The sequence below is a fragment of the Monopterus albus genome, unplaced genomic scaffold (genome assembly GCF_001952655.1).
Source record: "Monopterus albus unplaced genomic scaffold, M_albus_1.0 scaffold41.1, whole genome shotgun sequence".
In the NCBI taxonomy this organism is placed as follows: Eukaryota; Metazoa; Chordata; class Actinopteri; order Synbranchiformes; family Synbranchidae; genus Monopterus; species Monopterus albus.
Window position 1 is genome coordinate 2,574,459 of NW_018127921.1, and position 20,750 is coordinate 2,595,208.

Genomic DNA, 20,750 nt, shown 5'->3' on the forward strand with positions numbered 1-20,750 from the left:
GCTCTTCCCAGCTCTTCTGATATTTGTTGTTATGAAATGACAATAAATCAGAACGCAACAAAACTTACTGATCAAGCAGAAATGATCAAAAATCGGTTGGTTAGAGAGGTCAAACCTACTCAAAACCTTTTAGAAACTAATATCTCTGCACTGCTGCCAGTGCTGCTCAATGAGTCAGTGTCACAGGGGGCTTCAACAGCACCTCTCCACATAAAGACAAGTTTTGGAGCAGATTTCTACGACAAAGATTTTGGGGGAAAAAGGTGCATAGCGTAGCTTATAGTTGTATTTTCTTTCTGATCAAAAAGAAAAAGAAATAATAATATAATAATCTCCATTCAGAATGAGGAAATGTTTCCCATTTGGTACCATTTTTGTGCCTTCACTTGTTGTTAATTCTTCTGCCAACCTTTTTTAGTGATCACCTGACAATGTTATCTGTTATAATAGTTCTTTTAGTTTGGTATATGGGCATGTGTAGAGTGACACTAGAGAGTCAGTGATTACTGCCAGACATGGAGAACTGGTCTATCCTGTTATCAGCCATTGATTTGATGCAGTCGGAGGCACCAGGAGAGTCTTTTCACAGAATAACAAAATAGAGAGAAGTCACAGATGTGTGCATTGCAGAAAGGAGACGTGGGGTATAGTCAGAATATTGCACCCCATCTTTAGAGAAAATCAGCAGTGAAACCACTTCCCTGTAATGGAAGGAGGAGTGTGGTTAACATCCGGCCAACTAATCTCATTATCAGAATGGCAGCGGTGTCAATTTTACTGGCTACCATGAACTGCAAAGCTTTGGTAATGGTTAATGTCTCTTAGCTCTGACTTTGCTATCACCACACACATCAAATGCTCCAACTGTGCATATGCCTTCATGATGTAAATAAATACATATACACTCATAAAAATGAGTCACACGACAAGGCAGATGCCAAAGTGATGTGCTTATAAAGTAGCTATTGTAGCTACCATGATGAATTTCCCCACCGAGTGAATGACAGTGTTTATTGTATAAAGGTATAAAGGTTTGTCGCACAGTAGAGCATCAGTGGAAATGCATCAGTCTTCAAGATGACAATCAATATGAATGCCAGAGCTACCGACTTTTCAAACCTTACATATAGTCACTGTAGTCCTAGAATCGTGTTTAACACCATCAGTAATAGTGTCATTTGTGCATCACATGCTGTTCCAGCGGTCGACCACCATATCTTGGTAGAGAGGCTTGGGCAGTGGTTGGGTATCTCTGATCAGTCTTGCAGTGGCTTTCCTGCTGCCTTTTGGAAGGAGCTTTTCAGTTACTGTTAAGAACTGCAGTGGCTTTAGAAAGCATTCTGATGCTCTCACTTTGTGCACACTCTGTGTTTTTAAATGATATAATTGCAACTTTGATTCATCGATCTACACTCAACAATTCATAATGACTGAAATGTTTTTAAGAATTTTTGCACATATCTCATTTAATGAAGTATTCAGACTCTTGTGACACTTCTACAGTAATTGTTGTCAGGTCCATCCTGTTTGCTTTAATTTTATATGAGATGTAAGGATTGGTGTCCACTTGTGGCAAACTGAATTAACTGGACATTGTTTAGAAAGGCGGAGGTGCCTAAAGTGTATTTTTCTAAAATCTATGCACCAACTTGTCAATTAAGACTTTCCACTCTATTCATTTTGAGGCCTCTGGAAATTAAGTAGGCCTATGTCGTTGTTCTCTGATGCTTATAATTAGTTCGTGCTCTTCATCCAGTTCATTATAACTACTTCATATTTTACCCTTAATATACTCTACAGCATTGCCCTCTCCACCTACCTCTATGTCATTCTGACTGTTATTTGCCTTGGCTTCTGTCAGTATGGCTCTTTAAGTGCTCGGAACCATCTGGCTCTGTGCAAACAGTAAAACTTTGTCGCTTTGACGGTATAAAGTGATTAAAGCTACAGTTTCATTTTGATGCTTTTATGATATTTCTGTCCTATATTGCCTCTGTTCTCTAAGAAAAAAAAAAAACAGAATGCACTCAACTCTGCAGTACAAAAGAAAACATCCTCTGCCATGATGACTAATCGCATTTGATTTAATGACCTCTCAAGAAAAAAAATAGCTTGTCTTTTTAAAGTTTTCCTGATACTGCCTCTCTGTGTGTCTGTGTGTTTCAGTGTCTCTCCACACAGTCTGTCCCTATAGTGTTTGCATTTACCCCCTTTTTGTGTTCTTTTATTCTCTCTCACTTTCCCTTTACTTTTTCCACTTCTTTCTCTCACTCTCCCTTACTCACCAAGGATACTGAAGAATAGGCCAGCAGCCTGAGGGGTGGATCTCTTGGCAGTGATGGGCTCTCCTTGCTTGCCAATGAGGTGTGAAGCGTCTGCCACACTGCTGTAACTCTTCTCTGAGGGCCACCCTTGCCTTCTTGCACATCTACAAACACACACACACACAGAGACACACAAGATACAAGCACTTGACAAATCCATTCACCCACACACTTTAAAAATACAACACAAAACACTATGAAAATGTGACTATGGTTATGACTAGAACACCTTGTCCTGTTTGTACTTCTGTAAGAGTGACCACATGCATACATGCATACAAAGACATGTTCCTGTCCTGATTGCAAGCGATGCCAGTGGGGCCTTTAGATGAGAGCAGACGATCCTATACTCCATTCTAGTAATGGGCAGGCAGATGGCAGGCTGCTCTGTAGCCTCTGCTTAGGCTGATGGCTCTATTCATCAGTCTGCTACACCCTCCCTGTAGCCCTGCACCAAGCTACAATTTATAGAGTTCTCTCTTCCTCATACTCCTCACTGCTGTTCTCTCCCACTCTTATTTATTTGCTCTTTTTTGTTTTAGCCTGCACCGCTTCTCCTATTCTCACTGAGTCTATGTTGGTGTCTGTCTGCTTGGCTCCATAAAAAGGCCATTTCATTCCAGCTAGAACTTCTGCTGCTTGGGGAGCAGGTTACTGGCTCAGTGTTCAAAAGTGCTGACCCCCTTCTTTGGGCAGACTGAAGTTTTGGTCACCTGATGGCAGATAAGGTCTGTTGGACTGAGACAAACTTTATTAGCTTTTGAGCCGAAACCAGTGTACTGCAGTGGCTTGGAATTAAAAGAAAAGAAAAGACATTTGAAATTTTGGGAAGCATTGTAATATGCTAATATGTATGTAAATAAGATCAATACCACTTAGCTTAGCAAGCTTAGCATAAAGTTTAGAAGTGGAGGTCTTTGTCTGCAGCACAGTAGAGCTATTTGTTGGCCAGGAGTAGTAGCTTCCTAAAGTCTCCAGTGTGACGATAAAAACTGAGTAAGCTACTCCTCTCAGACAAGAAATAGCCCAACACATAGCCCCCATGCAAAACCACAACTTGTCATTTTTGTACAGCCTGAAGAAACAATCTATAACAAGTTAAGGAATGAGCTTCAGATGGGATGGTTGGCAGATTCTGTTTTCCCCTATTTTCAGCCGGCACTAGGCTAATTTAACCAACTGCTGACTGTAGCTGTATATTTACTGGTCAGGTTCTGTATACTACATACTGTAAGTGGTATCAGTCTTCCCATGTAACACAGCATGAACATGAAGAAACATATTCTTTAAAACATCAATCTACTACTACAAAAAAAAGTCTCATTTTCATGTGTAGTTGTCACATTTTAACTTAAGAGGACCCAAATGCAGACACAAGATGTTATAATAGGAACACAGCAGTTCAGTATAAATGGCAGGGAAGCAGGAAAACAGGTGCTGGAAAGTCTGTGTAGGAGAAACTCGGGCGACAGTTTAGCAGCTAGTGGAAGCACATGGCTGTTTTTTTTTTAAACTGGCTGACTGTTTGCACATGCTGCTTGAAATGGTGATTGAAATGCATTTCACTTGTAATTGATAAAGCTGGGACAAAACAAGGACTACAGAAGAAGAGGAAGTGGAAGTGTACCAAAATAACAGGAAGGGCAGGGAATCTTTGGATAGAAAGTCAGCTGTGAGTTACGTAAATGTCATAATCATGAGTTAGCATTGTGTAAGTAAAAATAGCAGTAGGAACGCAACAAAATGAAAAGCTATCCATCCCTTTTGTCCTCTTTAGTACAGTGTTGTATGAACAGCTTAGCAACTAAATATGAACATCATGTAGCTTATCAATGATAAAAGAAATAACCTTAACAGATTGTCTAAGTAAGTTTAAGCATTTCTCTTTTCTTTCCAGAGTTTAGTTTGACTCTGCAACTGCGTTTTAAATTGGTGACAGTTGTGTTTTGAGGGCAACAAGCCGAGCATGTCAGTTAAATTAACTTTAATTATGTATAAATCACAGGCTTGCTGTCCTGGTGTGGAAAGGACTATCTGTTGATTAAATGATAAACTAAATGCAAAGGAAAAAAGAGAGGAAGAGAAGGAGGACAAAATTGAGGTGAAGGACAGAATGTAGAGGAATAATTGGTTGATCTCAGTCATGAAATCTGTAGAAAGGATTTGACATCAGTTATGGTGGTGGTGCAATGGATAGCTGTGCGTGTGCTTGTATGAAGGGGAGACAGAGAGAGTGAGTGAGAGCTTGGCTTTGACTCTCAGCTTCCCTCCAGAGATGAAGCAAGCGGTAATGAGGCCCAGGGCTGTGCTGAAGAGACGGACAGGCTGGAAGGGGAGGAGGATGACCTTGAAGACCACATACACTCACAGACATACACAGCAGTGTAAAGCAGTGTACATAAGCTTAAATGAAAAAAAAAAATCTGTAACAAAAACCTGCAATGGTGCAATCCATCTCAACAAACTTGCAAAAAAAAGAAAGAAAGAAAAGATGTTTGTGAAACTTTATTTGTGCTGGTGTAGCATTATAAATACTGTCAATAGTTTACAGCATGTTCACATTACCTGGCTCGCCAGAAACACTTTCACCCTGAGTAGAAATAACCATAACTGCTTTGTCAGCTTTGCTGCAGTTTTAGTATGAAGAAAGCAACAGATTGTAGGCTTACAAACTGTGTCTGTTTTCTTCAGTGGAACAAGACTAACCATATTGCAACAGATCTTTAATTTGCTGTTTTCTGAGCTGCATTAAAAGAAACTGGCTTGTTGAAAGACTGCAGTCGAAACAGCAGTGAGACAGAAATTTGGTAATGAGGAGAAAACTACATTGCTGACACAGAAAACTTTAGGTTTCTTTCTATTTGACACTTTGTGTTTTTACTGCAAGAAAAATTTGCATTTGTTTTTGTCTGGTTCATTTTCAAGTTAAATTCAAGCCTTGATATTCTTTAAAGTAACTGGAGCCGGTATTCGGATTCCCGCAAAAACCATACAGTTAATAAATCATATTTAAATGTGCAAACCTTGTAACTGTATTTTGTTGCAGTGCAACATGGTATTGATAATACACTGGTTTGTTTGATGTTGTTTTGAAATTTCACTGAACATTTTAATGGCCTGCAACATGGGGATTCTCTACAGTAACGTATGTGTGTATTGATGCATCACATGATTTTTGTATCAGTGAAAATATGCATTATTTTTTGTGTATTTGTATCATTAGATTAGTCATAATATGTTAAACCCACTATGTCATTTATCTATAAATAGTCATGTCACTCATTGCTACAGAGAATTTTCAAATCAAAATCTACAATACCAGTCAAAATCTATTGTTTGTTGTATTATTCAGCTGTTCTTTGGCAGCTAATACAAACTGAAGGGGTCAAGGCCTTACCGAGATGTCTAAATTCAGCAAGGTACATGCAGTATGAAGGCTGGATACTCCCTGCATGTTAGAGAAGTATTTGCCATAAGCCAGTGGCTGCTAAACCTGTTACATGGCCCTGCATAAGCCTATTCACCCGTGACCTGCAAGAAGCCAGTTTAGACTAATCCTCACTACTGTAAAAAATGTTTTCTCATCCTTCAGAAGAGGATTTAAATTACTTTACACTGACAACTTACTCTGTGGTTTGCCTGTGATGTGGTGGGCAGCTGGTGCCTAGAGCATTTCTGGAGCTTTTAATTTTGCCCACACATCCAATACTGGGGCCATTTATATATATATATATGTTAGTGCTCATATTGTCCCTTCTGATGAGACCTACACATGCACACAATGAAATGTACTTCTTGGCAGCTTTTGTATTGTCATGTGGGATGCTTCAATAAATAAATGCATGTGGTTCAGGTTAAACACACATACACACAAGCCTGTACACTTCTTCACACAAATACACAGACAGGGTGAATACAAAGATGAACTTAGATATTCATTATTTACAATATAACTATAGCCATGCACTTTGTAAGCAGAGGTCTAGAGGACAAACAGGAGATACTACGCATTAAAGCCTACACACATGCATACGTTGTGTGTGAGGTCTCATTGTTCTCAATGGTTGTGTGTATTGTAGTGATTGTTCTCATGTACTGTACATGCATGGGTCTTAATTAATGGTGATCCAACATTGGTCTGCAGAAGAGACACTGGGCCAGACCCATTTAAGGCAGCATCATGTCCTCTTTAAGTAAAAATATTCATCTATATGCTTTTTTCTCTACTACATTTTTGTTTTACTTTTAGCTGAATCACCTACTCAACAAATAAATATCAAGTAGTTAAGCAATGTGAAGTAAACAAAGCAAAAGAAATACAATGATGCTGTTGGCAAGGAGACCAATCAGATCAGTTTTATAATTTTGTCTGCCATTATTTAAGAAAAAAAGACCCACACACATCTTCTCCTCAGCAGCCTTCCCATCAGGCCCTGCAGAGCCACTCTTCACTGGAGTGAGGCATCCTGAGTGTTGACTAATCAAAGGCCCTTTCATGGGGCAAAGACTGATGGCTTAATTAGCACTGCTAATGTTAATCACACTTAAATATTTATAAGCAGAAATTCTTTTGTTTAGCCTTGACCTTTCTCTGGAGTTCATTATCATGATTATTATTGCTGCCGGTGTTGTCCTGTTGCTCTTAAACATGGACACAACACTCACCCAAACCTGGGGCTGTTATTGATTTTGATGGAGCAGACACGGTGTTGTGTTAACGTTTCGTGTGAATGTCACTGGGTTATCAGTGTTTGGAGAAAATAACCTGGGAGGTGTGTGTGTGTGTGTGTGTGTTTGGACAGCCTGGGGCCATGCTGGGCAATATCTTATCATTGAGGGGAGCTCATTGTGTTTAAGTGGCGATGAATGTAATAGAAGCAGGTTCATAAACACTAAAGGATGATTCTGGCTTGTGTCAGCTTAGCGCTTTGACTGAATATTGTGATCAAAGTGGAATTGCTATTTGTAACACACACTCATACACACAAACAGCTGACCACCATTTTATGACCTAAATTGTTTCTCACCAACATCACAAGAGTCAAAGTCAAAAGGTCTCATTACTATGGGATATGCAGTGGATAGCGCAGTACTTGATGCACTTGTGGGTAAATTGTAGAGGACACAGAGGACAACAACCTCTCCTTCAAACCCAAAGTGCAATCTGTAGCATCAGTTGCAGCACAGATACAGACCCTTATTGCTTGTGTGAATTTATCTGTTTAAGATACCAGAACCTTCCACTAATGACATGTGCTTTGGGGTAATAAACATCTTATGCTCTGAGGAAAAATTATTGTGGTGTGGACTTGTAATTAAAACCATTAATCATTCATTGTTATTCTCTTCTGAATTTAATATGTTCAGAGAGTGAGCTTCTGCATGGACTGTTTTTTTAATTCCACTTTAATATTATACACCACCACCACCCCAGCCCAGTTTTTATCTGCACTGGATGGGTTGACAAAACACAGAACTTCTACACAGGCAGCTGCTGTTTCTTGTCTGTGAATTCTGATTGATAGTCACTGATATGTCTTTTATCCATGAGCAACTTGCTGAATGTTTATCATTGTAACCATGACAACAAAGGTCCTCTAACCTTAAGGAGGTACTTAGATGAACCTAAACCATGATCCCTCTCTAACCAAGTTATATTTGTGCCTTCATCTAAAAAAGAAAAAACATGACCATTCCTCAACCTTAATGTTTATTGTTGTTACCATGGCGACGCCTACTGCTGGTTCTCCCCTATAGGTTGTGTTCAAGGGTAGGAACAAAGCAACTTGTGTGGTCATTTAGGTAAGACGCCTTGTTGAAGAGGACCGTATGTATATTTACATAGGGTTTATACTAGATGTATGTGCTAGTGTGTGTGAGTGAGAAAGAAATGAAAAATTAAGAATCAAAGATATTTAATAACACTACCAGATTGAAAGCAGCCACTCAGCTCTGCAGCTCTGTAATCACTAAATGCCGTTTGGGAAGTGGCCATAAGCACTTCAAGCCACCTACGTGTTTTACAATCAGACCAATGAATAAAAGATTTGAGTTTTAAGTGCCTACATTTGGAATTTTAAATAAGTGGAGATGTGGGACTGTGAAGCAAAGCCAAAAAAAGGACCAAACAGAGTTTCTGGCGACTCCTGTCGACCCTCCTCATACTTTATAGCACTTGTGGAGGCGGAATTGAAAAGCTGTTGTCAGTGTATTGCTCACTGTCTGTCTTTAAGAGTGAGACAAGGGAGCAGGTGCAAATGTGAAATTTTCAATCTCAAGTTATCTTTTTGATGTTTCTGTCATTGCTTCAGGGGTCTGCCAGTCCCACAACCATATGCTCCCACAGGATTTCCAACCGTTGCTACCTGATCCCACAAAGATAGTTCATTTTTGTAATCTAATGACATGCATATACAGTTCCTCAGCTGTTTCATAAGCCACCTCATGAAGATGTGAACTGGAAATATTACATGCTTTAAAAACAAAAAAAGACAACCCCAGCTTGAGGCAAACAGAGATAAAAGTGGATAAAAACATTATAGTTCTTGCTCTGTTTTTCTGATTTACATTTATGTTCTTCCCTATAGCAACAGATACCAGAAAACCAGATGCAAAAAATGTCAGATTTGATAACAGCAGTAATATTGTGCTGGTTTCCAGATTAGGTTACACTGTATTAGCAATGACCTTTAATGTCAATGAGGATTAATGTTATTATATCGACTACAAATCTAGTTTATAAAGACAAAGACTGTAAGTAGGCCAACAAAAGAGTAAGAACAACAAATGAAAGTAAAATTCTATTCAATGCTGTTTTTGTCAGGGTGTTATTGTTTGGCTGGCTGGTTGGTGTTTCTCCAGTTTTTTCACAAAGGCAGGTGTGCATGGGAGGAGCTCCTCCTCTTGGGCTGATCTGTGTGGTAGCTGTCACACCTGATTCTCATCAACTCATTCAACCTCTACAGTATTTCAGCCCCTGTCGTCTCTCCAGTCCTCACCAGATCGTCTGTCTCCCATGCTGGTGGCCTCGTTCAGGCCTCTCTCTGATCATTTGTGTCCAATGCTAATTCAGTCAGTTGCACTCTAACCCTGTCTCTCCTTCTGGTGTCAGACTCTTTGGGTTTGCCTCCGCCACCACCATCTCCACTGAGCCAGGCCATCTTCACTCCAGTACACCTGACAGGAATACCAACTCAACTCAGCTCAACTCAACTTTATTTATATAGCGCTTTACCACAGCACAGCTGACCAAAGCACTTAACATATCATACAAATATAAAAAACAACACATAAAAAGCTATAAACAATAATATAGACACTAACACTACAGACAGAGTCTCAGTCCTGGTCAAACGCCAGTGAATAGAAGTAGGTCTTCAAATAAAACTTAAAAGTGGACAGTGAGGGGGGCCTGCCTAATATAAAGCGGCAAGACATTCCACAGGTTTGGACCTAACACAGCAAAGGATCTATCCCCCCTAGTTTTCCGTCGCCCCCCAACCAATAACCGAGCGGCAGCATTCTGGACCCTCTGGAGGCGGGCAAGACCCGATTGACCAACCTCAGCGTACAGTGCATTACAGTAATCCAAGCATGATGTAACAAACGCATGGATCACTGTCTCCAAATGCTGCCTCGACAAAAAGGGTTTTCATTTCACAAGCTGCCTTAAATAGAAAAATCCAGATTTTACAACCGCATTTATCTGGCTCTCCATTCTCAGATCCGAGTCTATTCTAAAACCTAAATCAGTGACCACCGATCGCACATACTGCCCCAAAAAGCCTAAGTCTACAGGAAGAGGGTCGCCAGACGTATTCTGGCCAAACACTATAACCTCCGTTTTATCATCATTTAACTTCAAGCAATTTAATGACATCCAGGCCCTAATATCGGCAAGACATGCTAAAAGCGGTTGGATCGAGTAGGAGTCCTTTTTAGTCAGTGGCATAATAATCTGGACATCGTCAGCATAGCAGTGAAAAGAGACCCCATGTTTCCTAAAGATAGCGCCAAGGGGAAGTAAATACCAGCCAGCCTCCTGCCTAGAAGTCAGCCTCCCTGTTGCCCGGTCCCGGCTTCCTTCGCCAAACTACTATAACTGTTGTTGGTTATGTTAAAGCACTGATAACCAATACAGCGGCGTGTGTCTATAATTCTGTCTAGCTTGTCACCACCTTCCTGGAATCCTGTCGGTTTTCAGTTTATGGGAAGACAGTATATTTACATGACTATTTAAGGAGGTAGAGGAAATGAGGGATGAGTCATGATGTCGGTAAATGAAAGAAGCCAAAAAAGTGAGAGGTTGAGGCAAAATTGGAAAACTGAGTTTGTTTCTGGCTGTTTGAGGACAACAGAGAGTGCAGTCAGCTCTGCACTTCGAAGTCTCTTTGCATTCACAGTGGTGAACACCCATTTGCACACACTTAAACACATATACACCCTACAGGATGTGAAAGTAGCTCTGCTTAAATAGTATTCTCTCTTTATTATTGTTTTTTCCCCTCCTGGAATTGAGTATGAATTTGTCACAGCCAGAAGCTGGACAGGTGTTGAGTGGGGCATCTCTTCATCCCTAATAACCACAGCAGGAGATACATAGATACATGTAATCACACACAGACAAAATCATGCCAGAACAGCAGGTGGCTTCCTCTAACAGTGTCACCGCTCTTGTTCAGTGTTCTGTCAACACTGGAACTCAGCTCTGGGTGTACGACACAGGAAATGACATGTAATGTGTTTTCCTCCTCTCTCACTCATCTCTTTTTTATTACCTTAATTTTTTTTTTAGAACTTTTCTGATATAAAAAAAAATCTGCACGTACAGAAGATGGTAGGTCTTATTACAGGCCAGTAGGGGTCCATATAGTTGCAAAAGCAGGTGGATTCAATATTATTCGATCTGTGTCTGCCTCAGTCCCTCTTCTCCTGCCTCTCATTTTGTTCTTTCATTTCCCTTCTACCTTCTGCCACTAATCTCAGATATTTTCTCTCTTGTTCTTTTTTCATGCCCCTATGGGCAAACTTACCATTTCCTAAAGCAATAGCTGCCTGTGACGGTACCTAAAGATAAAGGAGAGGTAGATTCATTACTTCTACATTTGAGCAGCAGACCCTGAAACTCCTTATATAGGCTGTGTGTGTGTGTGTGTGTGTGTATGTATGTGGCTGCAGTTTCTGAGGACGCTGTTTGACTCATTGAAACTCCGTAGCCAAGGCAGCTACTACACAGACATTATCCGTCCATCCATCCATTTTCCTCCGCTTATCCGGGACCGGGTCACGGGGGCAGCAGTCTAAGCAAAGATGCCCAGACTTCCCTCTCTCCAGACAGTTCCTCCAGCTCCTTCATGCCGAGGCGTTCCCAGGCCAGCCGAGAGACATAGTCCCTCCAGCGTGTCCTGGGTCTTCCCCGGGGCCTCCTCCCGGTGGGACATGCCCGGAACACCTCCCTAGGAAGGCGCCCAGGCATTATAGACATTATAGGCCCTGAAAAAGTTGTGTATGCATGTGTGTATATATTTTATCTGTGTGTAAGGGCATAATTTCCTCTAATTAGCAGAACTTGGTGTTTGATTTACAGCAAATTCTGCAAACACTTACAGCTCCTCAAGATGTAAAAAAAAAACTTATCATTGAGAGATTGAGTTACAGTAGAGGTGACAGTGTATCATTTTAATATCCTGTATATAAAGATACCGTACAGGCAGCAGCTATTTAGATAAGATAAGCTTACTCTTTTTGCAAGATGTGTGGAGTTTTATGGTTTTTGTATTTTAATGTGTTGTATAAATAGTTATCTTGTATTTATGTTTTTGTGCATATAACCACACTTGTGTGTATGTCTGCATGGTCCTGTGTGTGTCCTTGAGGCAGGTTCAATATCTTAGCTGGTGACATGGAAAGACTTAAAAGGACAAAGAGGATGAAGCAAAAGAGGGCGAGAGAGAAGGTGGGAGAGATTAGGAATTGATTATCGATTGCTGTGGAGTTGTCAGGAGGCCGGGGAAAGATGGAGTAACACAGCCTATTTTCCTTTTCTTTGTTTTTCCCCCCACCGCTCTTTCGTTCATCGACTGAGTGGCAAATAGGTGGAGAAAGAGAGCTGCTCGAAGGAGTCGTGTCATTTCTCCTTCATTTACCCTCTCTCATTCACTGTTTGGTTAAGATCTCATTTTCATCTTTGTGCTTAAACATGTTGAATTAAGAATGAAGGGTAGGCAAAGAAAACACATGGCAGGAAGGGAGTTGAAAGATGGATAAAAGAAAGGAAAAACACAAAAATAGACCCATTAATAGGATTTACTCTATTATTAAACAGAACAACATGAAGGAAAGACCTTACACTTTCCAATTCATTTGTGCTGTCTCACAAAGCGCTTCCACAAATTCCATTTCATGGAAACAAACACATTTCACCCCAAGACAGTAACCAAACATAATCCTATGGTTCATTTCCATTCAAATAACAAAACCAAGGGATTTTTATCAATGATTGCAATGAATGTCCTTCAGCATTTATCAGTGTGTGCATGTGTGTGTTTCTTTTCATTTGTATGCATAAATCAGTAGAAGCCCTACACTGAGTTATTCCATTAAGGAGACAGTGCGCAGTAGCGTGTAGTGACTAAATCAACAGCATCTCACACACAAGTCAGTGCACAGTCAATAAGCAATTTCCTGTTAAGGGTCAGTGTGTTTTTTTCTGTGTGTGTATGATTGTGTGTGTGTGTGTGTGTGTATATGCCATTCTGAACAATGGGTGTTCCTATTCTTTGGTTGAATTTGTCCCTTTTTCAGAGGCTTGTCTCCTTGAGCAGCAGGGAACATAAATCCATGTCAGCCTTTGTAAGTTCTGAGTGTGTTTGTGTGTGTGTGTCAGTGTGACTGTGCATCTGTACTTTTCAGTGTGTGACAGAGAATGTCAGTGAGAAACAAAATACCAGTCTATGCTTTTTGTAACTCTGATGTGCGTGTGTACATCACACACACACACACACACACACACACACACGCACAGAGTTGTTCCTATGTGCAGGCTGCAGCACAGTGTCCTGCTTTCCTTATTCTCTTACAGAAGGATTACACACTTAATGAGCTGTCCTAGGACTCGAGGCTGTTTAATACACACAAGTACACACACACATTTTCTACCTGTATACTTGTGCTGACTAGCCATGCCATAATATATTCCCTGACCTTATGCCAACTATTGTACCTCATATCCCCAACCCTTATCCTAATTTTCAACTAACTTTAATTCTAATCTTAACACAAGAACCAACCCCTTAACACACAAAAGGCCATTTTAAAAATATCCACATTTTCCAAAGCTTTTCAAACTGTGCTTCTTTTCAAGGTCTAGAGCTTTTTTAAATGTAGTATGTAATGAAGAGTTGCAGTAATTTAATGGGAAGATTTTAATCAAATTTGTATGTTTTGAATAAAATCTTCATCACTGTCAATCAAGTTAGTATGAAACGAACTGTACTACAGCCCAATGTGTGCAAGTCATGCTGAAATGCCCTTGAGCAAATCCACTGGCTGTGTCCAAAATGATTCCCTATTTACTCATTCACTGCTTCCTATATAATCTACACTAGGTGGTTCAATGAAAAAGGAATGATTCAATGAATTTTTGAATGTACTATATGGTGGATAGATTTACACATTCAGTATTAGGACACCACTACAACATGGTGAACACACTATATAATGCACTAGTGAGTAGGGAGTGATTTTGGACCCAGCTACTGAGTCTTAGCAGCACTGACTGTGCTGCTTTTTGAAGTGAACCTGACCTCTGACTCCCCAGAGGAGAGCACAAGGGAAAAGAACTGTTCCCAATAAGATATCTCTTAAAATCTACATAAGAGACACTGCACAAACACTATTAATAACATTTATTTAGAAACATTGACTGCATCACAGACATCATTTGCATTGAAAGTCTTCAAATACACTTTTCTCAATATTAAAACACCTATAAAAACTTTTCCATTTCATAAAGGACTTTAACAACATCAAATGTGAGCACGTGGGACTACTTTACTGAAGCAAGCACATTATAACGGGAGAAAAAAAATACACAACCCTATAGAAATATAATAGGAATCCTTCTCTCTGTCTGTCTTCTTCTCACACATGCACACACACACACACACACACACAATCCTGATACGATATATAGCTATTGTAAGGCTGGGTGACGTTTCCAGAAGAAACTGATAGACAGGAATTAAAGAATCTATATCCTCAGCATCCCCCTAAATGTCACTTTGTGGAAATGCTGCATACTGTGATGCAGTGCTGACACACTGCTGGCACTGCTGTATGCAAACACACACACAGAGACGGTGAAAGCAGTGTATGGGATTAATACTACAGTATGTACTACAAGGCATACAGAGAAGGACACACAGAGGAGACGCTCCCTACTCTTCAGTTCTTATATTACCTTTATATGTGTCATCTTGTTGCACAAATACATGGGCACACACTTTATGAATAGTTTGCTCTGCCTGTCAAACACACGTAACATCAATATTTCCTTGAACTTAGAGTAGTAAAATAATAATCAAACAATAAAAACTGTTATTTAAATAATAGCAACATAATCATCCCTCACATTTATTTCTTGAATTTAGGGTAAATTGATAAAAAGCCAACATGAGTAGGCAAAAACGTCCTTTCAAATAGACATAAAACCCAGCAAAACACTGTCATATGTAAAATCTGAACACTAAGATGACTCTTGATAGTAACTTAAGAAATGCATCACCAGAGAAGGACACTACTGATTTTTAAAGCCTGTGCTTTGGCTGCTTGTTATTTCCTTTCCTTTCCTCTTTGGCAGTATGTAAATATGTGTGAGGAAGAGAGTGAGGATGAAAGTGGGGGAAATCTCTCACACCATTTCTCCTCTTTCAATCAATAACCCTGTGATTCTAATAGACATCGATTGCATCTGAATCCCAGATCCCAAGTCACAAATGTGATTATAAAATGGCCAGTCTTGACACATTATTGAAAACAATGAGGCTGGAAAGAGAAACAGGAGGAGGGAGGGAGTGGGAAGGACTGGCTGAGAAAGATGGATTAATCTTCTGCCTGTCAGTTCGCTAAAGTCTTCTCCTTCATCGACTTCTTCTTTTGTGTATTTGTGTGCAAGTTAAAGTGCATGTTCTCTGCAAGGACTTCACCTTTGTCTGTACTGGTGTTTGCACTGAGGAGTGTTGAACTACGGATAGAGCAACAATACTGAAGAGTTATGAGGGTTTGTGCCGCAGCATGGCTGTACTGTAAACCCTACATTATCTCATCACATAATGATGGGCCTGCAAAGGCTGGACCTATGAGATGTTTGAACATAAAGCCCACATATAATCAAGTACAATCACATACAGCATGTAATTGAACAGTTTGTTTGTAAATTAATTTGCTAATCATAAACTCAAATTACTGCTAGTTTTACTGCAAACAGTTCTGATGTAAACAACTCTTTAAAAGTATCAGAAAACATTAATAATGTAAATAGTTCTCATGTTGCTGAATTAAAGTGTCTGTCATTAGAGACTGATTGTAGGTTTCAACTTTATATTTTCAATTTCGCTGATGGCACCACACTATTTGGATTGCAAATTATGCCTTTAAAAAACATCCACCAAAGTAGTAACTCATCTAAAATTCATCTGGAAGCTGTACCATAACTGTTTTTTTCAGCCAGTGTCATTTCAAATTGAAATGCCACTTATCATAATGGCCAATAGCAGGCTTACTTTACGGCTCCTCAGCGCCATGGAATCTGCGTCACATGCTATAAGTCCCAGCAAATGTTGGGGGGTTGGGGCTACAAAACTACCCAGGTTGAGTGCACTAACAGGTGTAAAGGGTGCTTAGGATGCATTGCAGTAATGCTGATTCAGAATTTGATGGGTGGTTAAACAGTGTTTAGATGCATTAATCCTCAGCTACAGCCCTGCAATGCAGTGTACAGCCGTTATGTGTGACTGCTCTCCATTGGTTCCCAAGGACTTATGAGTGTATGTGTGTGTGTGTGTACATGTGTTTGTGTGCATGTCTCTTGTCTGTGTAGCTCCATCTAATGTGTGCCTTACTGAATGTGATGCCAGTATTATCAGATGCCTGTGAATGAACCGCTGCTGCTCCGGCAGGTAATTCATGCTCCTTTTTATAACTCCTTTAGCAATGAAAGCTGTAACAAAACTATTATTTGTGTCAAAACTGTAGACTAAAATATCAGTTTCACCTTTTACTGCTTCACCTGTTTTCTAGTTGAAAGTAAATGAATGACTGTGGTTCAGTGGGTAGAGCAGTTGTCTCCCGGTCGGAGGTTCGAATGTCAGTGCCTGCAGTCCGCGTGTCGAAGTGTCCTTGGGCAAGACACTGATCCCCCAAGTTGCTCCCAATGGTTAGATGGCTACCTCGGTTCTGTACCGGAAGCAAATTCCTTGTGTGTAACATACTTGGCCAAATAAAGGTGATTATCCTGATTAATTGACTTTTATTATTAAATCCAACTGTGACGTTCAGATTTTTAAACAAATAACTTAATAATATAGGGAAGCCCAGCTTTTATTTCACAGTGAATTTATTTGCTTTTACTCTATTCACTGTTTGAACAGTTTGTTATATGGCAATGTCACTGTGGAAAGATCAGAATGAATGACATTAATACAGACATGGAAGCTTATGCACATATACAATACAGTTTTGATTTGTGTGCTTTGTATTTTTTCTTGAACTTATTTATTATTTTTATCATAAAAATGGAGAGTGGGATTATAAAGTTGTACCACAACTACAGCACAAAACATTCATTGATGGATTATTAAAGACAGGGTTGATCCAGGATGAGCGCATTTCAAAGAACTTCAGTGACAGTGGCTGTACATGCAGACAACAAATGCTGTATCTTGGGCATCTATTGACAGTTTTTAATAAAGATGTTCTCCTGCATGTTGTTTAAAAAGATATGTTTTGTCTACATTGTGTTTAGTTTTGACTTGGATCATATATTCATAGCTTTGTTGCAAAATATCATCAAATATGGCGACAACACTGTAGTGAGTTGGGGCAGCACAGTGGAGCAGTGGTTAGCGCTTTCACCTCACAGCCAGAAAGTTCTGGGTTCGAGCCGCGCTGACCCATTTGCATGTTCTCCCTGTGCCTGTGTGGGTTCTCTCCAGGTACTCTGGCTTCCTCCCACATTCCAAAGACATGCAGCTTAGGTTGAGTGGCAACTCTAAACTGTCCACAGGAGTGAGTGTCTGTGGTTGTTTGTCTACATGTCAGCCCTGTGATAAACTGGTGACCTGTCCAGGGTGGACCCCACTGCTCGCCCTATGTCAGCTGGGACTGGCTACAGCCTCCCCACAACCCTGTTCAGGAATAAGTGGTATAGATAATGGATGGATGGGTGGTTGTATTGAGCTGTTTACATGCCAGAGCATTCTAAGTTGTTTGTTAACAAAATGCAGCCAAAATTCTCCATGCAAAATGAGTATGATATAGTCTGTCAGTTATTACTTATGGTAACACATGCAGCACTTTTTGGCAGAGTGAAATGACTCTGCCTGTTTATGACATGTATTCATGCATGCATAATTACACCATTTACAGCCCTGCTGTCAGACTTTGAAGACAATGATCAATTTAAAATGTAAACGTGTTCCCTTGGTGTTCAGTCAGTTAACAGTGAAAATAACATTTGTGGCTAATTTAATGTTTTCTCTGCCTATTCCTCCATCCTTGCCTCATTATTGGTGCTAATCATATATCATCACAAAAGAGTTGAATGAAAATTAAATTCCACAGACAAAGTGAAACCCACGTATATACAACTATTCAATCAAGATTTGTTTGGCATATAAGGAGGTATGGAGCAACCAAGTATGGAGGAAAGGGTTAATCATTCAGTTACTCCATCCATGTGGTGCAATTGTGTGTGTGTTTTTTGGAGCTTTCTTGTCTTTGAATATTTTATATAACGCACTTTTGTGCAAGAATGCAGTTTGCATAGAAGGATATAGCTGCCTCGGATAGATGGTTTTATTGCAGGTCACAGGACCCAAAATAAATTAATTACATGGACAGAAGCATATTCGTTCATTTTGGTTAAGAATGAAAAGGACAGATCAACATCTGAACAGTAATATCTGAAGACATAGACAAGTAGTTATAGAAAGAGGACATGAGCACACACACAGATTTAGCCACTGGATGCCATCCAAACGAAAAGTGGAAGGAGGAAGAATGATAGTGTGTAAAGTGGAACGATGCCAGTCGATATTGTGCTGAAAGCTCCCGGTCAAGTTGGTGAAAGATCCTGTCAATAGATTATATCCACAGACCACAGCAGTGGATTCTCAGAGCTGTTGCTGCATTTGTGTGTGACAAAAAGAGAGGGCATAGATGAATAAATGACACACACTGTCTCATGCTGGACAGTCTGGCTTAGTCCTTATCAGTCTACCTTGCCTTGTGAAAGAGATGGAGACACTATTTTCATTTTGTTGGCAGCAAAAAGAACTTGAAGACATTGCACATTAAGCCAATAGTAGGGTGTTAGGCGCCGACAGGCTGTCATTTAGCATCTGTGGCTGACCATAGCTGGTAGTTCCAGTAGTGTGTTCAGCCCTGATGCATCTACAAGGCTCTTATCAGCAGGTGGCTGACCATTTGATCATGTTGAATCTGCAGTGGCGACTAAGCATGAGACGGAACTCCCTGACTGGCTGTTCAGCCTATCACAGTGACTTCACACAAGTTTTTAGTTCAGTTTCTCATTTGTTTTCACCTCCACCTCAAAATGTGGTTCCAAAATGATTTACAGTGAAATTAAAATTGTTCTTTGAATTACAAATACAGTCTAGTGACTAGTTATTTCCTCCTTTATTTCCATACCTGCACCTTGTGTGTGTGTGTGTGTGTGTGTGTGTGTGTGTGTGTGAATGGGTGGCAGCAATTGTAAAGCCCTTTGTCTAGTAAGGTAGAAAAGCACTATATAAGTGCAGTCCATTTACCATTTATCTTCCACCAAGTAGACCTGAGGGCACATAAAGTGACACGGATCAAACATTACATTTGTGCATTAGTTTTTTTTTCTTTTTATGTCAGTTTGTTTGCTGTAGCTTTAGAAAGAAAGAGAGTGGCAAAAAGAACCTAAAATAGGAAGACGGAAAAATATATGACATGGCTACACAGGCAGGAATCTCAGTGCTGGACAAGAATTTTGAGGTTGAAGACATTTGGTGATGTTGTCCATTGTTTAAATTGTTTTCTTTCTACAGTACCTGAGCATGAGAAAGTTAATGTTAGGGAAAGGTTTATGGCACAAGGTTATGGCATTGGTGTGGTTAGGATGCAACAACTAAAATGTTTAGCAAAGATTTAGATCAGATCATGGTTGCAGTTAAAAAACAAAAACAAATGAGCATTGACTGTAGATCTGTGATGATGAGGATGTAAAGTAATACAGTACTGGGCTAGTACTGACAAGTGATGTTAACAGAGAAGATTCTGGTCTCTATGAGCCACACTTAGTTTTATCACCTTACTTTTTCCTGCTGTGACTCTTTTACGTGTACATTGTGTCCCTAGTCTCCAACCCCCTGACCATCTGCAGTGTCATTCCCAATGGAAGAGTTTAATTCTGGGGGGATTGAAGGAGGCAGGATGTGGGTGACTTGGTCTGTATCTCCATGGACATGAGCTTGGATCTCTGGAGAAATGGCTGGCAAAACATTGACTCACCTGGTCCTGGAGTTTGCACACCCATACACAGTACTATGTGGACAGACAGACAGGCAGCTGCTAGTCTGATGGGGAGGCTGATGGAGCTGATACATGGATGAATAAACACACATATGACATGATGGAATAAAAACTAAACCACTCAGGCGCTCACATTTACACAAAAAGAAGTAATACATCAATATGCAAACTAACTAATTATATGACACATTCAACACCCTGGCACGTACACACACACACACACACACACACACACACCAGAGAAACAAAAATGTCAGCTTCAATATAATTTACTATCTAGTAGCTCACAATACAGACAGAAAATTGAAAACCTGTTTACAATCCAAATCATTTGGATATCAGAGTGTCATTTATTATGTCCACACAGCGCATAAAACTTCATTAGCTCAGCGACACATTAATAGATTTCTACAAAAATTAGATATCATGGATGAGGCTGACATATCCAGTGTTTCAGTGTGATTTAAACTAGAAAGAAATAAGCCTTTGAGAGAGTGGGGAATGGGCAGACACTTTTATGAAGATGGACACACTGAATCTGGCGTCACCACTGGCAGCTCATAAATATTATCTCTGAGATAGAAATTACTTGTAAATTGACCATATATACTGTGTATATATATATAT